Raw genomic sequence first — 24,047 nt, 5'->3', positions numbered from 1 at the left:
CTCTGTCAAATCTGAATGAGATCCTTGCTGGGTAGAGTAATCTTGGTTGTGGGTTTTTCTCCTTCGTCACTTTAAATATATCCTGCCAGTCCCTTCTGGCTTGCAGAGTTTCTGCTGAAAGATCAGCTTTTAACCTTATGGTGATTCCTTTGTGTGTTATTTGTTGTTTCTCCCTTTTTGCTTTTAATAATTTTTCTTTGTATTTAATTTTTTATAGTTTGATTAATATGTGCCTTTGTGTGTTTCTCCTTGGATTTATCCTGTATGGGACTCTCTGTGCTTCCTGGACTTGACTAACTATTTCCTTTTTCATATTAGTGAAGTTTTCAGCTTTAATCTCTTCAAATATTTTCTCAGTCCCCTTCTTTTTTCTTCTTCTTCTGGGACCCCTATAATTCGAATGTTCGTGTGTTTAATGTTGTCCCAGAGGTCTCTGAGAGTGTACTGAATTCTTTTCATTCTTTTTTCTTTATTCCACTCTGTGGTAGTTATTTCCACTATTTTATCTTCCAGGTCACTTATCTGTTCTTCTGCCTCAGTTATTCTGCTATTGATTCCTTCTAGAGAATTTTGAATTTCATTTATTGTGTTGTTCATCACTGTTTTTTTGCTTTTACTTCTTCTAGGTCCTTGTTAAATGCTTCTTGTATTTTCTCCATTCTATTTCCAAGATTTGGGATCATCTTTAGTGTCATTATTCTGAATTCCTTTTCAGGTAGATGGCCTATTTCCTTTTCATTTGTTAGGTCTGGTGGGTTTTTTCCTTGCTCCTTCATCTGCTGTGTGTTTCTCTGTCTTCTCATTTTGCTTAACTTGCTGTGTTTGGGGTCCCTTTTTCGTAGCCTGCAGGTTCGTCATTCCTGACGTTTTTGTTTTCAATCCCTAGTGGCTAAGGTTTGTTCAGTGGGCTGTGTAGGCTTCTTGGTGGAGGTGACTAGTTTCTGTGTTGTGGTGGATGAGGCTGGATCTTGTCTTTCTGGTGGAGAGGCCCATGTCTAATGGTGAGTTTGGGGTGTCTGTGGCCTTATTATGATTTTAGGCAGCCTCTCTGCTAGTGGATGGGGTTGTGTTCCTGTCTTGCTAGTTGTTTGGCATAGGGTATCCAGCACTGTAGCTTGTTGGTCATTGAGTGGAGCTGGGTCTTGTTGTTGAGATGAAGATCTGTGACAGATTTTCACCATTTTATATTACATGGAGCTGGGAGGTCTCTTGTGAACCAGTGTCGTGAATTTGGGTCTCTCCCTTAGAGGAACAGCTCTGACACCTGGCTGGAGCACCAGAAGGCTGTCATCCACACAGCTCAGAATAAAAGGGAGAGAAAAAAGAAAGAAAAAAGAAGAAGATAAAATAAAGTAAAATAACATAAAGTAAGATAAAATAAAATAAAGGTATTAAAATAAAAAATAATTATTAAAAAAATTTAAAGATAAAAAAACAGAAAGAAAGAAGAGAGCAACCAAACCCAAAAACAAATCCACCAATGATAACAAGTGCTAAGAACTATACTAGAAAAAATAAATAAATAAATAATAACAGACAGACAGACCCCTAGGACAAATGGTAAAAGCAAAGCTATACAGACAAAATCACACGCAGAAGCATACACATACACACTCACAAAAAGAGAACAAGGGAAAGAAACATACATATCATTGTTCCTCAAGTCCAACTACTCAACTTGGGATGACTCCTTGTCTATTCAGGTATTCCACAGATGTAGGGTACATCAAGTTGATTGTGGAGATTTAATCCACTGCTCCTGAGGCTGCTGGGAGAAATTTTCCTTTCTCTTTTTTGTTTGCCCAGCTCCTGTGGTTCAGCTTTGGATTTGGACCTGCGTCTGTTTGTAGGTCACCTGAGGACATCTGTTCTTCTCTCAGACAGGACAGGGTTAAAGGAGCAGCTGATTCAGGGGCTCTGGCTCACTCAGGCTGGGAGGAGGGAGTTGTATGGATGCGGGGCAAGCCTGCGGCTGCAGAGGCTGGTGTGATGTTGCACCAGCCTGAGGCGCATCGTGTGTTCTCCTGGAGAAGTTGTCCCTGGAACATGGGACCCTAGCAGTGATGGGCTGCACAGGTTCCCAGGAGGGGAAGTATGGATAGTGACCTGTTCTTGTATGCGGGATTCTTGGTAGCTGCAGCAGCAGCCATAGCATCTCATGCCTGTCTCTGGGGTCTGTGCTGATAGCCATGGCTCACACCCGCCTCTGGAGCTCCTTTAAGCGGCCCTCTTAATCCCTTGTCCTCACGCACCAGGAAACAAAGAGGCAAGAAAAAGTCTCTTGCCTCTTTGGCAGCTCCAGACATTTTCCCAGACTCCCTCCCAGCTAGCTGTGGTGCACTTGCCCTTTCAGGCTGTGTTCATGCAGCCAAACCCAGTCCTCTCCCTGGGATCCGACCTCTGAAGCCGGAGCCTCAGCTCCCAGTCCCCACCTGTCTCTACAGGTGAGCAGACAAGCCTCTTGGGCTGGTGAGTGCTGGTCAGCACTGGTCCTCTGTGCGGGAATCTTTCCGCTTTGCTCTCCACACCCTTGTTGCTGTGCTCTCCTCCATGGCTCTGGAGCTTCCTCCACACCACCCCCTGTCTCTGCCGGCGAAGTGGCTTCCTAGTGTGTGGAAACCTTTCCTCCTTCACAGCTCCCTCCCACTGGTGCAGGTCCTGTCCCTATTCTTTTGTCTCTGTTTTTCCTTTTTTTCTTTTGCCCTACCAAGTACATGGAGAGTTTCTTGCCTTTTGGGAGGTCTGAGGTCTTCTGCCAGAGTTCAATAGGCGTTCTGTTGGAGTTGTTCCACATGTAGATGTATTTCTGATATATTTGTGGGGAGGAAGGTGATCTTCACATCTTACTCTTCCGCCATCTTGAAGCTCCTCCCCTGGAATTCTTTCTTATTCTGGTTTCATGATGATATTCTTCTATTAAAAACTGTATATTTTTATGGACTTCTCCAGTGGTGCAGTGGTTAAGAATCTGCCTGCCAATGCAGGGAACATCGGTTCAATCCCTGGTCCGGGAAGATCCCACATTCCGCAGAGCAACTAAGCCCATGCACCACAACTACTATGCCTGTGCTCTAGAGCCTGTGAGCCACAACTACTGAGCCCATGTGCCACAACTACTGAAGCCCACACACCCTAGAGGCCGCACACTGTAACTACTGAGCCCACGCACCGTAACTAACTGAAGCCCACACCCTCTAGGGCCCGTGCTCCACGACAAGAGAAGCCACCACAATGAGAACCCCGTGCACCACAATGAAGAGTAGCCCCTGCTGGCCGCAGCTAGAGAAAGCCTGCATGCAGCAATGAAGGCCAAACACAGCCAAAATAAAAATAAAAATAAACTGCACATATTTAAAGTGTACAATTAAAAAAAATAAAAACTGTAGATCTTTAAATTAGGTATTTGTGTTTGTGTTTAATGTGTCTTAAATGACCAATATAAAATTTTATGACCTATGGAACAAAAGGTCTGAGAATTGGTGAAAAGTCTATTCTTTTCCCACTTATCTGCAATATCATTTATCCCACTTATTATAATCATGTTTTCATTTGTACATAGATCTTTTTCTAAGCTCTCTAATCTAGGGGTCAGAAAAAATTTTCTGTTAATGGGCTAGATAGGAAAAGTTATAGGATTTTGCGGCTCTTTAATACCTCTTACAACTATTCAACTCTGCCATTTAGCAAGCAGGAAAGCAGGTAATATTTAAATAAATGAGTATGGCTGTGTTTCCTAAAAATCTTTATTTACAGACAACAGACAACAGACTAGATCTTGCACAAAGGCTGTAGTTTGCCGACCCCTGCTCTATCCTGTTCAAAGTGTTTGTCTATCTATGTGTCAGTGCTAAATGGCTTGAATTATTATAGTTTTTAAGTGATGTTTTACATCTTCTAAGCCTAGCCCTACTTCAACTCATTTTGCTTTTTCTCCAAAATATCTCATTATTCTTGGTACATTGCAGTTACATATAGATTTTAAAATCAGCCTAATGATTGTACGAGAAAATGATTGGGTTTTGATTAGACTTCTGCAGATAAATTTGGCAAGAATTAACATTTTTATGAAATCAACTTTTCTTATCTATGATTATGATATATTTTCTAGTTATTTAATCTTTGATGTATTTCAGTAAATGGCTATGATTTTCTGTGAAAATTTTTAGTCAATTTTCCTTAGATAATTTGTATCTATATATATATAAATTGCCACAGAATATGACATATTTAAACATTATATTTTATTTTTTTGCTAGTATTTAAAAATGCTAAGTTTGGATTCTTGTTTGTGTATCTGGCAAACAATGATTTCTCCTACTAATTCTAATAATTTGTCTCTAAATCTTCTTTTTTTCTTTTAGGCAATCATTTACAATTAATGATACTTTTTGACTCTTTCCTTCCTTTTTTTCTATCTATTACTTGTTTTACTCTCCTTTTTATAAAAAAAATATTTTTTTATTTCTTTTAGTTTTTCATTATAAACCAAATAAGGTTAGTTTCCATGTTAGTACACACACATACTACTGTTTTTTTTTTTTAAATCACATAAATGATGTACATCTATTTTCAACTCTGAACCTCTGTTGACTACTAATATAATTTAGAGATACAAGTTAAACTTCAAAGTAACAAGGCTTCCGTAAATTTGTCATACCTTAAGACAAATTTTTCTAGTGTTTTCATAGAGAATTTCAGGTTACACATCTGGAATAATTACTTTACATTTTTTTCATTTAAATTTTTTTCAGGTTTTACTGAGATATTATTTATATATAACACTGTTTAGATTTAATATGTATAACATAATGATTTGACATATGAATATGTTGCAAAATGATTACCACAATAAATTTAGTTAACATCCATCAGCTAACATTGCTAACATTTTCTCCCTGTGATGAGAACTTTTACGATTTACTCATTTAGTAAATTTCAAATATACAATACAGTATTGTTACATACAGTTATTATGCTATAACTTACAACTCTGAATTCATTTATCTTATGACTAGAAGTTTGTATCTTTTGACCACCTTCACCCAATTTCCCCACCTCCCACTCTCACCTCTGGCAACCACAATCTGATCTCTGTTCATACGTTTGTTTTTTTTTTTGATTCTGCGTATAAATTAAATCATATAGTATTTGTGTTTCTTTGTCTGACATTTCACATAGATTAATACCCTCAAGGTCCATCCATATTGTTGAAAATGGCAAGGTTTACTTCTATTTTATGGCTAAGTAGTATTCCATTGTATATATGGAATACTATTTTCTTTTCCATTTATACAGCAATGGACACTTAGGTTGTTTCCGTGTCTTGGTTATTGTAAAAGATGTTGCAATGAACATGAGGGTGCAGATATCCCTTTGGGATGATTTCATTTCCTCTGGATGTGTACCTAGAAATGGATTTCCTGGATCATATGGTACTTCTACTTTTAATTTTTTGAGGAACCTCCATAATGTTTTCCATAGTGACTGTACCAATTTACATTCTCACAGTGCACAAGGATTCCCTTACTCCACATTGTTGCTAACATTTATTATCTCTTGTCTTTTGGAGGATAGCAATTCTAACAGGTGTGAGGACATATCTCATTGTGGTTTTGATTTGCATTTTCCTAATGATTAGTGATATTGAGCACTTTTTCATGTACCTCTTGGTCATTTGATTATCTTATTTGGAAGGATGTCTATTGAGGTCCTTTGCTCATTTTTAATTGGATTATTAAACTGGATTATTATTATTGGATTATTATTATTGGATTTAATTGGGTTATTTAATTGGATTATTATTATTATCCTGTTGAGTTGTATGAGTTTCTTACAGTTTTTGAACATTAACCCATTATCAGATGTGTGATTTGCAAATATTTTCTCTCATTGCCCTTTCATTTTATTGATTATTTCTTTGCTGTGCACCCAACATACAAAACTTCTGAGACGTAGCAAAAGCAGTTCTAACAGGGAAGTTTATAGCAATAAACATATATATCCAGAAAAAAGAAAGATCTCAAATAAACAAATTAATTTTACACTTCAAAGAACTAGAAAAAAAAGAACAAACTAAGCCCAAAGTTGACAGAAGGAAGGAAAAAATGAAGATTAGAGTAGAAATAAATGAAATAGAGAACAGAAAAACAATAGAAACGATTAACAACACTAAGAGTTGTTTCTCTGAAAAGATAAACAAAATTGACAAATCTTTAGCTAGCATAACCAAAAAAAAAAAAAGAAGAGAGATCCCAAATAAATAATATTATAAATAAAAGAGGAGGCTTACAACTGATACCACAGAAATACAAAACATCATAAGAGACTACTAAGAACAGCTATATGTCAATAAACTGAACACCAGGAGACATGGTTAAATTCCTAGAAATACATAGCTTATCAAGACAGAATTATAAAGAAAGAGAAAATCTGAACAGACCAATAATGAATAAGGTGATTGAATCAATAATAAAAAAAGCTTTCCAACAAAGAAAAGCCAGGACCACGTGGCTTCACCAGTGAATTTTACCAAAAATTTAAAGAAGAATAAATGCCAATTCTTCTCAGATCTTCCAAAAATTTGAAGAGGACGGAATGCTCAAAATCATTTTACAAGGCAAGCATTACCCTGATATCAACCTGTATGAGAACATTACAAGAAAAGAAAGCTACAGGTCAACATCTTTGATGAATATAGATGCAAAAATTCTCAACAAAATACTAGCAAACTGAATTCAACAACACATTAAAAGGATCATACATCATGATCAAGTGAAATTTCCCCCTGGGATGCAAGAATGTTTCAACATACAAAGTTCAATAAATGAGATACCTCACATTAATAGGATAGAAGATAAAAATCATATGATCAACTCAATAGATGCATAAAAAGCATTTGACAATATTCAACATCGATTCTTGAGAAAAACTCTTAACAAATTAAATACAGAAAGAACATACCTCAATATAATAAAAACATATATGATAAGCTCACAGCTAACTTCATACTCAATAGCAAAAGCTTTGAAAGCTTTTCCTCTAAGATCAGGAAAAAGACAAGTGTGCTCACTTGTACTACTGAATTTCAATATATAACTGGAAGTCCCAGCCAGGGCAGTCAAGCAAGAAAAAGCAAAAAAATCATCAGAATTGGAAAGGAAGAAGTGAAATTGTCTCTACTTGCAGATGACATGATTTTATATAAAGAAAATCCTAAAGACTCCATCAAAAAATCTATTATATCTAATCAGAAAATTCAGTAAAGTTGCAGGATACAAAAATCAACATACAAAAATCAGTAGCATTTCTATACACTAATGACAAATTATCTGAAAAAGAAATAAAGACAATAACCCCATTTATGATAATACCAATATCAATAAAGTGCTTAGGAATAAATTTAACCAATGACATGAAAGGTCTCTACACTGAGAACTATAAGACACTGATAAAAGAAATTGAAGAAGAAACAAGTAAATTGAAAGATATCCTGTGTTTGTGTATTGGAAGAATTAATATTGTTAAAATGTCCATACTACCCAAAGCCATCTATAGATTCAATGCAATTTCAATCAAGATTCCAGGGGCATTTTTTACTTAAGCTAACACACAAAATCTACTGCTACATATAGATCATTACCCTCTGAAAAATATCTGGAAACTAGATGATCTACTTCTCCTTATCAAAGGATAAAAGCTCCATGTCAAGATGGGTAGGAAAGTCAAAGACACAGTCTCACCAAAACTCCATCCCTGGTGCAGGAACACACAACAGGAAGGGATCTCACCAGACACATCAGGCACCCCAACTGCTGGGATCTTCATCAGAGAGATGTTTGCCTTAAGAAACCAATAGATCTGATGTCCAAGGGACACAGTGTGCTATAGGAAACTGAGATTCCCCTTTTAAAGGGCTCATGTGTAGTCTCACTTGCCCATAAACCCAGCATAAAAAGAGCAATTTGAAAAACACCTAGACAATATGTAAAGGATACTCATTTGCTGATCTAAAAGCATCTGCTGAAGAGGTATGGGACAATTGAAACACTCCCTGGAGATTGAGAAGCTGGTTTATGCCATGATTGCACTCTCCACCTACACTCTTAGAACAGGCGGGAAGTAAAGCTTAAAGGTGGTACCCTCCCACCACCTTGCTAATACAGGCAGAGCAATTGGCCATGACACTAGCCCACTACTTTGCTGATGCCAGGCAAGCCCAGGTAAGACATCTTTCCTACTGCATTGCTGAAACCTGTGGGTATGCACACTCAAGACATTTTCCTGGTGAGCATACCCATGCCCTGTACTCTCCAGTTGCTTTGCTAATGCCAGCAGGTATGTGCAGTCTACACAGGGGATTCCCCTTGATCTCCTGGCCCAAGTGGCCAAGGGGGCTGGCATTTCTGAGCTCTGTGGGACTGTAACAATCAAAAGGACAGTTCTTAGAATGCCCCCACCCCCACGGCACTGCATAGACAGCAGGCTGAAACACAGCCCCAGGCTTCCTGTGAAAAAGATCTATTTACTTAGCCTGAAGTTTCAGCCTGAGTGACAGGCTTCGCATTTCTCACACATCGAGGGGCTAAGGAAGCACTTTCAGGAAACATAAGCAGGGAGACAACATCCATGTGTATGACTTTGGCTTCACTATAGCTCAACAAGAGCTCCTATAAGCTCTTATAAACATAAAAGGAATTAATACCCTTGTCTGGAGGCTTGATTATTGCAACTGTTGCCCAGGAGACACCTCTAGATTTCTTGAACTGGAGACCAGCAGGGATTACAATTGTGGCCCTACAGGATTGTATATATTTTCATACTTTAAACCTGCTGCCTGAGGGTCTGGCTTCCAACTGCCTGAAACTAGATAAATGAGTTTTCTCCTCTTAGAACACTGATAAGTTTGGGCACAGCCTCAACAATGGGGACACATCAAGAATAAACCAGGAGGTTTAGACAATCATAAAGGTTCAAGAGATAACCAACAGCTAGGACAAGGTTGAAAGAGAAATGTCATCACCTACACAAAGGCCATTCATTCAAGACTTAGAGAGGTAGATGTTTTGCCTAATATACAGAAACACACAGAGAGTCAAGCAAAATGAGGAAACTGAGAAATATGTTCCAAAGAAAAGATCAAGTCAAAACTTCAGAAAAAAGACATCAATAATAGGAAAATAAGTAATCTACATGATAAAGAATCCAAAGTAATGGTCATAAAGATGTTCACTGAAGTTGGGAGAGAAATGAATGTACACAGTGAGCACTTCAACAAAGAAGAAAAAAATAAGAAAGTACCAAATAGAAGTTACAGATCTGAAAAATACAATAACTGACTGAGAAATACACTAGAGGGGTTCAAAAACAGAGTGGATGAAGCAGAAGAACAGATCAGTGAGTTGTAACACAAGGCAATGGGACTCACCCAAATAGAGCAGAGAAAAGAACCAAAAATAGATAATTAAATAAAGAGAACTTAAGAGACCTATGGGACAATATCTGGCAGAATAACATTTGCATCATAGGGTTCCAGAAAGAAAGGAGAGAGAGAAAGAAAGAGGCAAAAATATTATTTGAAGAAATAATGGATGAAAACTTTCCTAACCTAGGGAAGAAATAGACATTCAAGTCCAGGAACCCCAGAGAGTTCCAAATAAGATGAACCCAAAGAAATCCACACCAAGACAATTTATAATTAAAATGTTAAAAGTTAAAGATAAAAAAAAAATTGTAAAAGCAGCAAGAAACCCCATAAGTCTATCTGAAGCTTTCTCAGCAGAAACGTTGAAGGCCAGAAGGGAGTTGCAAGATGTATTCAAAGAGCTGAAAGAAGAAAAACAAACAACAACAGCAAAACATTTCTAACCAAGAACACAATATCTGGCAAGGTTATCATTAAGAACTGAAAGACAACTAAAAGTTTTCCAGAGAAGCAGAAGCTAGAGGAATTCTCATTACTAAACTGGCCTTAGAAAAAGTATTGATGGGATTTCTTCTTGTTGAAAAGAAATGACATTAGTTAATAACAAGAAAACTTATAAAAGTAAAAGCCCCATTGGAGAAGGTAAATATATTGTAAAGTTAGTGGATTAATCACTTTTAAAGCTACTATGAAGGTTAAAACACAAAAGTAGTAATAAAACTAAAATATTTTAGTAAAACTAAAATAATTTGATAAGATAGACATAAAATAATAAGATGTATAATGTTACATCAAAAACATAAAATGTGGGTGAGGGGAGGAAGAATGTAGAATTTGGAATGTGTTCAAATTTAAGTTGCTATCAACCTAAAATATACTATTAAATACATTGAATGATGTATGTGACCATCATGGTAACCACAAAACAAAAACATATAGTAAATACACAAAAGAAAATGAGAAAGAAATTTAAACACAAAAGAAAGTCATCAAACTACAAGGGATGAGAGAAAGAGAAGAAAAAAGGGACAGAGAAGAACTGCAAAAATAACCATAAAACAATTAACAAAATGGAAGTAACTATATACATGTCAATAATCACTTTAAATGTAAAGGGAATATATTTGTGTGTATATATATATTCAATTTCCTTTATCCATTTATCTGTTATCAACACTTAGGTTGCTTCCATATCTTGACTACTATAAATAATACTGCTAGGAATATTGTGGTGCATATATCTTTTCAAATTAGTGTTTTCATTTTCTTCAGATATATACCCCTGAGTGAAATTGATGGATCATTTGATAGTTTTACTTTTAGTTTTTGAGGAACCTCCATACTGTCTTCCATAGTTCCTGCACCAATTTACATATCCACCAACAATGTACTAGGGCTCCTTTTTCTCCACATCCTTGTCAACATTTGTTATTTGTAAACTTTTTGATGATAGCCATTCTGACAGGTGTGAGGTGATATCTCATTGTTTTAGAATTACATTTCTTTGATTATTAGTGAAGTTGAGCATCTCTTCGTGTGCTTGATGGCCACCTGTATATCTTGAAAAAAATGTCTATTCAAGTCTTCTGCTTAATTCTTAATCAGGTTGTCTGATTACTCAGCCATAAGAAAGAATGAAATTCTGTCATTTGCAAACAACATGGATGAATCTAGAGGCTATTATGCTTCATGAAATAAGTCAGACAGCAAAATATAAACAGTGTATGTTTCAACTTATATGTGGAATCTAAAAAGAAATTAAAAAAAAGAATGATGTGACAAAACAGAAACAGACTCACAGATATAAAGAATAAACTAGTGGTTACCAGAGGGGAGAGGGATGTGGGGAGGGGAAAGAATGAAATAGAGACTAAAATGACAATAGAAAAGATTAATGAAACCTAGAGCTTTTGCTTTGAAATGATAAACAAAATTGACAAACCTTTAGCTAGACTTACTGAGAAAAAAAGGTAGAGGGATCTCTTAAATAAAATCAAAAATAAAAAAGCAGATATTACAACTTACCTCACAAAAGATCTTAAGAAAGTACTATGAACAATTATCTAGCAACAACTTGAACAATCTAGAAGAAATGGATAAATTCCTAGAAATATACAATCTTCCAGACTGAATCATGAAGAAATAGAAAATCTGAATAGACTGATTACTATTAAGTAGATTCAATCAGTAATCAAAAACCTCCTAAAAAGCCAAAGTTCAGGATCAGATGCCTTCACTGGTGAATTCTACTGAACATTCAAAGAAGATTTAATACCTATCCTTAAACTCTTCCAAAAAATTGCAGAAGATGGAGCATTGTCAAATTCTTTTTAAAAGGCCAGAATTACCCTCATACCAACACCAGACAAGGACACCACAAAAAAAGAAAATTACAAGCCAATATCCCAGCTGAGCACAGATGCAAAAATCCTCAATAAATTATTCACAAACAAAATAAAACAATATATTAAAAGGATCCTACACCATGATCAAGTAGGATTTATTCCAGGGATGCAAGGATAGTTCAATATCCACAAATCAAAGTGATACACCACATTAACAAAATGGAAGACAAATATGATCAGCACAATAGATGCAGAAAAGCATTTGACTTAATATGACATTCATTTATGATAAAAACTCCTAACAAAGTGGGTATAGATGTACCTGAACATAATAAAGACTACACATCACAAATCCACCAATAGTATCATACTCAATGATAAAAAGCTAAAGGCTTTTCATCCAAGAACAGGAAAAAGACAAGGATGCTCACTTATCCCACTTTTATTCAACACAGTATTGGTGGTCCTAGCCATAGCAATTACACAGAAAATAAATAAAAGTCATATAAATTGGAAAGGAAGAGGTAAAAGTGTTTGCAAATGACATGATACTATATATAGAAAAAGCTAAAGACTCCACCTTAAAACTGTTAGAACTAATAAATGAATTCAGTAAAGTTGCAGGACACAAAATTAATATACAAATCTGCTGCATTTCTATACACTAAAATGAACTAGCAAGAGAGAGGCATGGATATATATACACTACCAAATGTAAGGTAGATAGCTAGTGGGAAGCAGCCACATAGCACAGGGAGATCAGCTCGGTGCTTTGTGACCACCTGGAAGGGTGGGATAGGGAGGGTGGGAGGGAAGGAGACGCAAGAGGGAATAGATATGGGAGCATATGTATATGTATAACTGATTCACTTTGTTATAAAACAGAAACTAACACACCATTGTAAAGCAATTATACTCTAATAAAGATGTAAAAAGAAAAAATTAAAGTGGATACAGGAAAATGTTAGGATTTTTCAAATCCATGCAATGACTACATGGATGTTTGTTATCACTAAATGCTCTATGTCATTATTTGTTAATAAAGCGATGTTTTTCAAACTTCAAAAAAAAATAGAAAGAGAAATCAAGAGAACAATCCCACTTACATCCCTTCAAAAAGAATTAAATATCTAGGAGTAAATTTAACCAAAAATATGAATGAACTATATACTGAAAACTATATGACATTGGTAAAAGAAATTGAGGGGGCTTCTCTGGTGGTGCAGTTGTTGAGAGTCCACCTGCCAATGCAGGGGGCACAGGTTCGTGCCCCGGTCTGGGAAGATCCCACATGCTGTGGAGTGGCTGGGCCCGTGAGCCATGGCCACTGAGCCTGCACGTCCGGAGCCTGTACTCTGCAATGGGAGAGGCCACAACAGCGAGAGGCCCGCGTACCATTAAAAAAAAAAAAAAAATTGAGGAAGATACATATAAAGAAAGATATTCCATGCTCATTAAATGGAAGATTTATTACTGTTAAAGTGTTCATAGTACTCAAAGAAATCTACAGACTCAATCCAATCCATATCAAAATTCCAACAGCATTTTTCACAGAAGTAAAACAAGTAATTTTAAGATTTGTATGGTACCACAAAACACCCTGAATAGCCAAAACAGTCTTGAGAAAGAAGAACAAAGCCAGAAGTATCATGCTCCCTGCTTTCAGTTTATACTAAAAACCTATAGTAATCAAAGCAGTATGGTAATGGCATAAAAATTGATATATGGACAAATGGAACATAATAGAGAGCCTAGAAGAGCCCACACTTATGTGGTCAATTAATTTATGGCAAAGGAGCCAAGAATATACTATGGGTGAAGGACAGTATCTTCAATAAATGATGTGGGGAAACTGGACAGCTACATTGAAGAGAATGAAACTGGACCACTACCTTAAACCATATACAAAAATTTACTCAAAATGGATTAAAGACTTGAATGTAAGACATGAAACCATAAAACTCCTAGAAGAAAACATTGCCTTTAAGTTCTGTGACACAGTTCTTAGCAATTTTTTTTTTTTTTGGCTCTGACTCCAAAGACAAAGGAAACCAAAGCAAATAAAGAGGGACTAAGTCAAATGAAAAAGTGTGCACATAGCAAAGGAAACCATCAACAAAACGAAAAGGTAATCTATTGAATGGGAAAGATATTTACAAATCATATATTTGGTAAGGGGTTAATATCCAAAATATACAAAGAACTCATACAACTCAATAACAAAAAACAAACAACCTGATTAAAACATATGTAGAAGATCTGAATAGACATTTTTCCAAAGAAGACATTCAGATGGCCAACAGATACATGAAAAGACATTCACCATCACTAATCAAAAGGAAAAAGCTATCTAAACCACAATGAGATATCACCTTACACCTGTCAGAATGGCTTTTATCAAAATGGCAAGAAATAACAAGCATTAGTGAGGATGTGGCAAAAAGGGAACCCTTGTACAATGTTGGTGGGACTATAAATTGGTGCAGTCACTAAGGAAAACAGTTATGGAGGTTCCTCAGAAAATTAAAAATTGAACCACCATACAATCCAGAAATTTCACTACTGCATACTTACCAAACAGAAAAAAACAAGTAATTTGAAAAGATATATGGACTCCTATGTCCATTGTAGTATTCTTTATAACAGTCAGGAAATATAAACAACCTGTGTGTCCATGTTAGATGAATGGATAAAAAATAAGTGGTATGTGGTAATGTGAATACTATTCAGCCATAAAAAAGGATAAAATCATGACACTTATGACAACATTGTTGTACTTTGTATTATCCTCAGTGAAGTTAGACAAAGACAATTTTCATATGATTTCACCTATATGTGGAATCTGAAAAACAAAATAAACAAAACAAAACAAAATCCAGACTCATAGATACAGAGAACAGATTGGTGATTGTCAAAAGGGGGGGTGGGGGGAGTTGGGGATGCAAAATGGATAAAGGGATCAAGAAATACAGACTTCCAGTTAAAAAAAATGTATGTCATAGGGTTGTAAAGTACAGCATATGAAATATAATCCATAATATTGAATTAACTTTGGTCATAAATGTTAACTAGACTTATTGTGGTGATAATTTCACATTGTATACAAATGTTGAGTGATTATGTTGTATACCTGAAAATAATATAATGTATGTCAATTATACCTCAACAAAAATATTTTAAAAAATGACAGTCTGTGGTTCACTATTTGTTTGTTTGTATTTTTTTCTTTTTTGGCTGCGATGCGTGGCTTGTGGGATTTATTTCCCCGACTAGGGATTGAACCCAGGCTGTCGGCAGTGAGAGGGTGAAGTCCCAACCAGTGGACCACCAGGGAATTACCTGTGGTTCATTGTTTGATGTGACATTTGCTATAGGCTTGTAGTAAATATACTTCACCAGTTTATGGAAATTCCTCTCATTTGGAAATTAGTCTTCCTAATAGTTCTTTTTTCAAAAATTACAAATAAATAATAATTTTTGCTGAATATTTATGTACCTATTTAAATGAAAAATCATATTTTTTCTTCTTTTATCAGTTAAGGTGTTACTTACATTAAGTGTTTAATCTTTAGGTAAATCTGTGCCTTTGACCTGGTTCCTACATCTAGTTATATGTGATCTTGGGAAAGTTTCTTAATCTCTCCGATAATCAGTTTTATCATCTGTAAATTAGGGATAATATAAAAACTTTGCTGTACTATTGTGAGGTACAAATTACATTGCATATAAAATCTCTAAAACTTAGAAATTTCTAATTCAATAAAAATTAGCTCACTTTCTCTCATACCTTGTTGATGACTTATAAACCCCTGAAGTAAAAATCTATTTAAAATATTTTGATGGGCTTCATGCTAAGCAAGTATTTACTATATTCTGTTTTGTTAGATAAATCCCAAAAGAAACTAAAAGGAAAAAAATAACACAACAAAGAGCATCTGCTACAGCCCTTGGCCATAAAATGAAATTAATCAGGATGCTACTGGTGTAAATGAATCATACAAATGATAAAACAAAAGATTTCAAATAGAAAAAATCTTGAATGACTTATCTATAGTGAAAGCTTAAATACTCCTCAAACATATTTGATATTGATGTATCATGCCAATAAAGAAAAGCTATGCAAAAGCTGTATTGCAGATGGATGGGTTACAAGAAAAAGAACTCACTGGACTTTTCTATCAGCACACTTATATTTTTCTCAGCAGTGAACAATGAAAACAATCAGGTGTCTTATTTTCTGTTGCAAATCAAGTATGATTTTTGGCTTTTTACAAGTGTTTATAGAAGACAGATTTTCAAGCATCATGTTCAATATTTGTCTTTTTCTTTTATCTTGCTGAAATGAGTGGAAATCACTTATAGTGTCCTATAACTTTTTTAAGAAATTTCTTCTGCTTTTAGAGTGAGTAAAATTTTAGGCAGACAAAGGAATTTGTTTTCTTGATCCACAGCACATAATCCTGCCCATATAGAAACATTCTATGTATATCCATTGTGCCTAAAATCCCAGGGTGCAAACTTGTATTGTTTTTATCATATTGAGAGTTCTAAGCTTAAAATAGTGACTTTCATTGGCATGCTTTTAGTTATTGAGTACATTATTTACATTGTTTTCTAAATCCTCATTCTGAGTTGTATCAGTAATTAAAAAAAAAAAAATCACCATCAAGGAAAAAACCCTTTTTTTGTCATAAACTTTCTTACATTTAAATCCTTTTTCCCCTTTGCAGTAATAAACATTTGTGCTGAACTGTCATTAAAGGACATTCAGGAAAGACTAATTTGAATCCCGTGGTTGAGTTAGTTAACATTGTATGTCTTTGTTTTTCATTTCTCTTTTGGCCTCCTGCTTCTATGTATGAAGTCATTTGTGCTCAGAGATCAGGACTATTTATACATTTGTACAGAATACCATAGGAGGATTAGAGCATTCTTTAAAAATCATAACATGCTTTGTGCTTTTATTTCTTTCAAAAAGGAATGAATGTAGACAATATAAATACAAATAGAAACCTATTGATCCATTTCTTTAGTTTGTCAAATAGCACATGCTTTTCATGCTTTGTAATTTCAAATTAATTTAGATCAGATTCTTGTATTTTATAAACCACTGAATTGAATCTCTTTATACCACTGTCAATTATTTCATGTGAACAAATTTGCTTAATGCGTACATTTTTCATTTCTGTGCTAAAGGCTTTTGATTGAACTTTGGTGTCTTCAGCTGTCAAAAAAGCCAGAATGAAACATTAGAAGGAAGACTGAATGGGTTTTCTTTCATTACCTCTGCAAAGGACTCATCTTTTTTATTTATATGACTGTTCTAACTATGGTAGAATTTTATGATAAGGAAAAATAAATTGTACCCTAAGGTAATATTCTCATTTTGATGGATTATAAAACATGTTAAAATTGGTCATTACACACTATAATTCTTCATGGTTTCAAACCCTGTTAGTATATATTTTTTTGAATTATAAAAAATAGAGATCAATTTAGTTGGTGCTATTAAATGGCAATGCATCCAGGCTACAGCATTGTAAAATGACAGCACCAGGTATCAGGGTTCATGTATCTGCACTCCTGTTGTTTTGAATGAAAACAGCCTTGCCTCCTATGGCATAGACAGGTGAGAATGACAATTGGACCTGAATCAGTGCAATATGTTTGAGGCTTGAAGAAAACCTGAATTCATATTTCACAGAAAATTACTATTATACCCTAAGAAAAAAAAGCAGACATTCTTTTTAAAATTGCTTATAAAATAATTGAAGTGTGAGGGTAAAATATGGTCACATATGAAACAAAATTTCAGAGAACAAAATGAGCGATGGTCTTAAACAGCAGAATAAAGCTTGGATTTTTTGAAAATATGTTGATCTAGTTTTTCCACAGATTTCTCAGCAGTCTTCTAACAGTACAACATTCCCAATATAAAATTCTTTGCTTATAATTTCACTACTCGTTGGTCATTCAGACTTCCAATGTGCTAGACAGAGTCACATTTGGTTTCCTACTTAATCCACTTAAATTGTCAAGTAAGGATTATAATCACCATTTTATAAACATGGGAAGTAAATTTTACAGTTTATCAATTTGTCCTAAACCAAGTTACTAATATATAGCAGAGCTGGAACCTGAACTTTCATTTATTCTGACTCTAAATCCTTTAGTCTTTTATTTTCCTGCTTTTCCACTTTGCTTTTACTTTTCTTGTCCTGCTGTTAATATGCAAAACACTTAGTAAACATTTCTAAATGTAAATAAAGCCTGAATAAACAAATAAAATGATAAACTTAAATACTTAATAATTAAGAATTATAAATATTATAAGGTAAAGGCAAAGCTAATCAAAAAACAAGCAGCATCAGATGTAATCTGGTAAAATATTCAAACTGATAGATAAGAGATCTCACAAGTACAAATCCACTTTAGACACAAAGAAACAAACAAAATTCATCCTTTGACCACTCCTCAATAACATTAAATGTTACAAGGGGACAAAAGAAAAAGGAACATACAGCTGTTTAGGAAAAAGACTGTAACTTAAGATTTCTCACTTTTTGTTAATGCAAGAAGACAACAGAAAGATATTCTTACTTTTTTTTTTTTTTTTTTTTTTTTTTTGCGGTACATGGGCCTCTTACTGTTGTGGCCTCTCCCGTTGCGGTGTACAGGCTCCGGACGCGCAGACTCAGCAGCCATGGCTCACGGGCCTAGTTGCTCCGTGGCATGTGGGATGTTCCCGGACCGGGGCACGAACCCGTGTCCTCTGCATCAGCAGGCGGACTCTCAACCACTGCGCCACCAGGGAAGCCCAAGATGTTCTTACTTTAATGGGGCTAAAACAAAAAAAAAACCTTAATGTGAGGACAAATATTACTGTTGTATACTAGTGTTTAAAAACACATGTAATAAAGATGTTTTTAAGAGTAATTTCTGCTTTCTACTTTGAGAGCAGTGGTTTTCAAAGGTTATGGTTGTGATATACATTTAGTAGAGAAGTATTTAACATCCACGTAATAAAGATGATTTTAAGAGTGCTACATGAATGCTACTTTAAAAAGAGTGTTATTTAAGGGAATGGATGTGATAGCCATCCTGGAATGCAAATAGAGAATTGTTTAAAAACATATGTAATAAAGGTAATTATAATAGTGCTATGTGAAAAAAAAAAAATCTTTGTAATCTTATTTAATGCCTACCAGAGGACAGGTACTAAGAGGATACCAGGGCAATGAGGTAATCAATTAAAAGAATAAGTACATTTGATTATTAAAATAATTTTCTTAAAAGTTCATAATGTGAAAAAAAGGTAATGAAAGTGTTAGGATTCTAACTGCAGACTGCATCCACAGAAATTGGAAAGAAGTGGTTCATAAAAGCACTGATACCCATATTTTCCACCAAGGTAGTAAAAATTAAATAACTTGTTACTCATTTCAATAGTTAATTTAATATAAAAATAAAATGAGAAAACTTTATAGCACAGTGGAGTGAAACAACATGTACTTTGGAATTTCTCAATCCAAGACTTGAATCCTTTTTCAAACACTTTCGGATTCTGTTATCTTTTGCAAGTTAGACACTCAAGGGCTCACTGCCCACATCTGTAAAAGACAGACAATAATGCCTATTTTACTATGTTATTTTGAGGATGTTATAGGTAAAGTTCCAAGTGTAGTGCTTGGCACATTTAATTTGTGTGAAAACTTCTTCTCTCTCCCTTTATTTTATTCACATAGATCAAATAATTTCTTAGTAGGATTATGTTGCATATTTTATTTGACAGAAATATTTCCCACATATATTTTCTGGTTACTACTACAACATGAAAGTTATATTTTCTCTTGTTTCCAGCCACTTCAATGGCTCATAATATCACTTTAATGGTTTCATTTAAATTTTTACTTTTTATTTTGTTTTCTTTGCAAATAATGATAATTTGTCTCTTTATTTTGATTTAAAATTTTACTGTTTTGTCCGGAATTGAAGAGTGGCCTTAACTCATCATTTTACAATTAATGTAATGCTTACCAGTTGATATGTGTGTGTGTGTATGTGTGTGTTTGTGTTTATAGACACATTCACATCAAGGATTCCACATTATAAATAGTTGTTGTGTCGCCTTAGACCCTTCTAGACTCTAACAATCTCTCAGATTTTCTTTGTTTTGAAGACCTTGACAGTTTTGAGGAGTAATGGCCAGGTATTTTGTAAACTTTTGCAATTTTGCTTTATTGGATATTTTACTTGTTATTAAATTGGGTTATGAGATATTTATATTATGCTTTGTAGTATAATCCAATACTATGCCATTTATTTTCTTGATCAAATTGTTCCAGCTTTGGACATTGGGAGCTCTATCAGTTGGCTCCTTGGTCTCTTTCACTCACATAATTTTGGTTTCTGAGTACTTCCTTACTTTCAGTCACTAAAAGATTCTCCCAGATTATCTTGTTTGTTCTTGTTCCAGCTCCAGAATCAGCCAGTTCTCCAAGAATCTCTGATTTCTTTTATTGGAGATAATATTAGAGACAAGCATTCAAGTTCTGCGCGTGCAGTTGCTACTAGGATGTCATTACTTCTAGATCATATTAGCTGACAAACTATGGAAATATATATACGTATACATATATCTATAAATATTTCTATATGTGTCCATCTGTATCTGCATTCAACTAATCATGAGTTCATACTGATGTCTCTAATTCTAATACAGTACTATATGGATCATTGAAGCTTCCCACCCTTACTTATCTGTAATCTCTCACTCCAACATGGCTCCCACCATCTGATATCTAATCATTTAATTACATCAGTTTCAATATACATTTATAGCAGTTTCAGAATTTTTAACGCTCACCCATGGGAAAAAACTTTACTAACTAAATGTAGTGCTTATGTACTGCTCATTTTGCCTTTGGTCTCACAAACTCCACTAATTTCAAAAGTTACCTAGATCAGCATCTTTTTCCCCCACCCCCGTTTAGTGAGGTTACTTCATATATTTATAATTCAGTTATGTTGTTTTGTAACATTCTGCATTCCATCCTGAGATCACCTGACCTCCTAAATGATTTTTTTAAAATTTGCATACATTAAGGGTCACTCTTTATCCTGTAAAGTTCTATGGGTTTTGAGTAATTTATTCAGCATCACAGTAATATACAGAGTAGTTTCACTGCCCTAAAAAAATCCCCTGTGCTTTATTTATTCAACCAACTTCTTCAAGCCATTGGCAACCAATGATCTGTTAACCAGCTCCACAGTTTTTCATTTGTTTCTGAATGTCATAAAATTAGAAACATATAATATGTAGCCTTTTTAGACCAGCTTCTTTAACCCAGTAATATACATCGGGGTTTATTTTTACCTTTATAGCTTGATGTCTTATTTCTTGTTAGTGCTGAACAAAATTCCACTGTATGGATCCACTACATTCTGTTTATACCATTCACCTATTAAAGGACATCTTGGTTGCTTCTAGTTTTCAGCTATTATGAATAAAGCTCTTATGAACATCCAACTGCAGATTTTTGTTTGCACTTAGGTTTACTAATCATTTGGGTAACGACCTAGGAGTGTGATTTCTGAATTTTATGGTAAGGCTATATTTAGCTTTGTAAAAAACTGATAGACCATCTTCCAAAATTATTACCATTTTGTATTCCCACCAGCAGTGAATGAGTTTCTGTTGCTCTGCATTCTTTCCATTAATTGATACTGTCAAGTTTTTGGATTTCAGCCATTTTACTGGGATGTGTAGTGGCAACTTACTGTTCTAATTTGCAATTGCCTAATGATTAATGTGCTCAGTTTTCTTTCATACATCTTTTTAAAAATCATATTTTTCTCTTCTTCGGTGAGGTGTCTGTTCATACTTTTTGCCCTTTATTTTAATTAGATTTTTGTTCTCCTATTGTAGATTTTTAATTCTTTGTATATTTTAGATACAAGTTCTTTATTAGACATGCGTTGACAGAATTTTTCTCCCAGTCTGTCTTATGAATTTAGTTTCCTATTGCTGCTATAACAAATCACCACAAACTGAGTTACTTAAGCAATACAAATTTATTGTCTTATTGTTCTTGACATCAGAATTTCTACAAATATAGTGTTGTCAAGGCTGTATTCCTCCTAGGGTTTCTAAGGGAGAATTCATTTCCTTCCTTTTTCTAGCTCCTAGAGGTTGCTTGCATTATTTGGCTCATGGCCCCACCCTCCATCTTCAAAGTCAGCAGCATGGAATTTTACTATCTCTCTCTCTGTGCCTGACTCTCCTTCCCTCATTTTATAAAAACCCTTGTGTTTACATTGGGACCCCCAGATAGTCCAGGGTAATCTCCCCATCTCAAGATTCTTAATTATATCTGCAAAACCCCTTTCGCCAAGTAAGGTAACATATTCACACAACTTATTCTTAATCGGGAGATTAGGATGTGGACATCTTTAGGTGACCATTATTTAGCATATCACACTTAGCTTTCAATTCTCTTAGCAGTGTATTTCTCAAAGAAAAATTTAAATAAAGTTCATTTTATCATTTTTTTTGATGGATTGTGCTTTTGATATGGTATCAAAAAAATTCATCAAACCAAAGGTCACCTATGTTTTCTTCTATAAGTTTAAAATTTTTCCATTTTCCATTTAGGTCTATTATCCATTTTTACTTAATATTTGTGAAGGGTGTAAGGTTTGAGTCAAGATTAATTATTTTGCATAGGTATTCATTCTTTCTTGTTGCTACAACAAATTACCACAAACTCAGTGGGTTAAAACAACACAAATATATTTTCTTACAGTTTTTGAGTCAGAAATCCAAAATGGGTTTTAGAAGCTGTGTTACTTCTGGAGGTTCTAGGAGAGAATCTTTTCCTTGTATTTCTAGCTTCAGAAGACACCTGCATTCCTTGGCCCATAGACACTTCCTCCATCTTGAAAACAACAACAAACATATTCAAATCTCTGCTTCTGTTACTTGCCATATCTTTCTCTCTGACCTTCACCCTCTTGGCTCTCTCATATAAAAGACCCTTGTGATTACTCAGCCTTATCTGGATAATCCAGGATAATCTGCTTATGTCAAGATTCTTAATCACATCTGCAAAGTCCCTTTTATCATGTAAGGTAACATGTTCATAGGATCTGGGGTCACGACATGAACATCTTTGAAGGACATTATTTTGTTTACCAGACATAGAAACAACCAATTTTTCTAACACCATTTGTTAAAAAGCCTAATCCCTACTCTACACAATTGCCTGTACTCCTTTTTAACTGTCAGTTGAATATATTTATGTGGATTTATTTCTGGGCACTCTTTATGATTTATGTGTCTCTTCTTTCACTACTGGCACCACATTGTCTTGATTACATGGCTTTAGAGTAAGTCTTAAAATCATGTATTGTGAATCCTTCAATTTTGTTCTTCTTCAGTTTTGCATTGCCTATTCTCAGCTTTTTGTGTTTCCTTATACACTTTAAAATCAGTTTGATAATGTCTACAAATAGCTTGCTACAATTTTGTTTGAGGCTGTTTTGAATTTACATATAGAGTGGGAAGAATTGACATCTTAATAACTTGAGTCTTCCAATCTATGAACATGGATTATTTCTCCACTTATTAGATATTATTTGAATTTTCCATCAGAGTTTTGAAGGTTTTGGTGTTAGATACTGAAAATATTTTTTAGATTGGTACTGGAGTATCATTTTTTGGTGTTACTGTTCAATTTCAAATTGGGATTTGAATTTCAAATTCCAATTACTTATTACTGGAAAGCAATTAACTTTTGTGTTTTAAATTATAGACTTCCTGCAAATTTGCTTATTTTTTCCAGGAGGACTTTTACTTTTTTTCTTCATTTCTTGAGGATTTACTACATAAAAATCCATATGATCTGCAAACAAAAACTGCTTTATTTCTTCTTTCCTGTCTATACATACTTTATTTCCTTTTCTTATTTTATTGTACTACCTAGTACCTCCAGTACAATATTGAACAGGAGTGGTTGGAGAGTATACCTTTCCCTTGCTCTTAATCTTGATGGAAAAGCATTCAGTTTCTCACAACTAATTATGATATTAACTGTTGGATTTTTGTGGATGTTATTTATCAAGTTAAGGAAGTCTCTGTTTCTAATTTGTTCAGAGTTTTTAATCATAAATGAGTGTGACATTTTCTTCATCTATCAAGATGTTCATATAAATTTTCTTCTTTAGCTTATTAATGAGGTTGATTACATTGATGTTTGAATATTGAAACAACATTGTATACG

The sequence above is a fragment of the Monodon monoceros genome, unplaced genomic scaffold, assembly GCF_005190385.1.
Source record: "Monodon monoceros isolate NGI ecotype Baffin Bay Population unplaced genomic scaffold, NGI_Narwhal_1 Super_Scaffold_7, whole genome shotgun sequence".
Taxonomy (NCBI): domain Eukaryota; kingdom Metazoa; phylum Chordata; class Mammalia; order Artiodactyla; family Monodontidae; genus Monodon; species Monodon monoceros.
Note: the sequence above shows the minus strand (reverse complement) of the source record.